We start from the raw sequence: 2,200 nt of genomic DNA, 5'->3' as shown, positions 1-2,200 counted from the left end.
GATTCCCCATTCGTACTCCATGGGTGCAAAAACTACCTCTCCACCAGCCGCGAAACCCCGGTGTCCTCCGTCCGCCACCCCATTCCACCCATCAACCGCCTCCCTCCTCCATCACGCCGGAGCCGATACCCCGACATCGTCGTCCATTGCAACCTCAACCGCAACGCCATCCACGGATAGTAGTTGAAGCCGAGGCCGAGCCATCCGTACCCGAGCCAGTTCAACCACACTGTCCTGCGCCTCACCGCTGCCGCTCCAACTTCACCACCCTCCATCGCACCGGAGCTGTTCCTACTACGCCATCCTTCACCGCCTTGGATCTGCTTCCCCTCCGCCGACATACGGCCACGGCAACATAGTCAACAATTTGGCCATGGGTTCGTCCAAGCCTGCACCCTCCAGAACATCGGTTTCCCCGGAAAAAAGAAGATCGATGTGACATGTGGAGGCGACCACACCGGCAATCGAAAATGGTACTCCTCTCCCCTTATTCGTGCAAATCTTACGTGTCTGCTTGCACGGTGTTCATCCCACAGAAGACACTAGTTGACCGCTCCTTCTTGATACTAGATGTTCCTAGTAACTCACGATGCACAAGGTTTCTCCTCATATACTATTTCACCTTAGCTAGAGGTCCGTCGCCCCCCTGAATTTCAATTCCTGGTCAGTTGATTCCCATTAACGGAAGCATTCCCAGGCGTAACAGGTGCTAGTCCGCCTATTATGCCGGGGAAGCAGAGCCTCAGTGTTTATCTTAGGGGTGTGTGTGGCCTAGAGCTACTGGCGCCCGATCTGGAGGTCGGTCGGGATTAAAGGGATGGCCTGGGGGCGCTGCCAAGCACGGCGGTGGTGTGAGGTCGAGGGGAGGGTGGGGCGGCGGAGGCAGGGGTCTAGGCCGGTGGTCGTTGGCGGTTTGAGAAAGATCGTCAACAGTGACTGGCGGGAGGTAGACGAAGGCCATCTGCCCGTTCCTTATAGATTGGACGGTTCATTAAAAAATCGACTGACCTATTTATTTTCAGTCAACTGTTATCTTGATATGACCACATGTGGTGCTGTGTTGGAGGAGTAGCTGCATTTCCTGTGCTCATATATTACAAAATCCTATGGAGTAGAATCTAATTTTGTTTGCCATGCAATGTTGTAGAGCTATCATATGTCTCCTGTCATTTATTTTTCAGCCACCTGGTATCTGCTACTTCTACAGTGCACTAGTTCTACAAACACTTCACCCATACTCTCACTATTGTGTTTTTATGCAAGGGTATTTCAGAGTCTGCCTCGAGAGAAGCAGAAAATAAAAGAGAGAAGTTGCCCCAGCTTTCTATGCGGGTAAGCACGGCACGTTACAATGGTATAAAGGGTGCAGTGTCAGCAGATGGAGACGGTAAACATAGCTCTGGAGTTCATGACCTCGCTCGCAATGAACCACCATCCCAGGTGCTTGCTTTAACTTCGCGGTGCCATATGTAGTTGCATGTTCCATATGGTGTCTAGCTTGTATTCGAAAGGCCGAAGTCGGTCTTTATTAAGATAAGGAAGGAAATTTTTTACATGAACCACCACCCCGTGAGCACCAGAAGACAAATAGCTAGTCAGGGCACTGGCCGAGCCAGTGACAAGCCCAGCAAAGAGAGGCATCACCTGGAAGCCAACTAAAAAGCCGCAATGGTGGCGAAGGAGCCCGCTTCCCACCAGGCTCTCAGGTCCTAGATGATCATGCTCACCACGCCAGCCGGATGTCTAGCTTGTATTGCTTCCAATTTGGTTAAATTGCATCTTCTTAGCTTACACATTATACCTTTGAATATGACATGCCTTTCTGTTTTTGGTACATACTAGTACACTGTGTATTAACCATGTTCTTACATCAAACTAATGTTCTTGTGTATCCCTCATCAATCACTTATGATGAGGCAGTCAGGCAAGTGGATTACTCCTTATTTAAAGAATGCAGCGTCAGCCTCCCGACATGATTCTCAAGAAACAGCAAGGCTAGATGAAGATAGTGAACATAGCTATGTAGTTGATTACCGCATTTCCCCTACACTAGCATCACAGGTGCTTGCTCTAACTTGGCAGCGTGATATGTGGTTGCATGTTGCATATGGTATCTAGATTGTAATTCTTCCAATCTGGTTAAACTGCATGTGCTATTATGCTTAGCTTATACATTATACCTGTTAATGTGACATGCCTT

Source organism: Triticum dicoccoides, chromosome 2A (assembly GCF_002162155.2).
Source record: "Triticum dicoccoides isolate Atlit2015 ecotype Zavitan chromosome 2A, WEW_v2.0, whole genome shotgun sequence".
In the NCBI taxonomy this organism is placed as follows: domain Eukaryota; kingdom Viridiplantae; phylum Streptophyta; class Magnoliopsida; order Poales; family Poaceae; genus Triticum; species Triticum dicoccoides.
Note: the sequence above shows the minus strand (reverse complement) of the source record.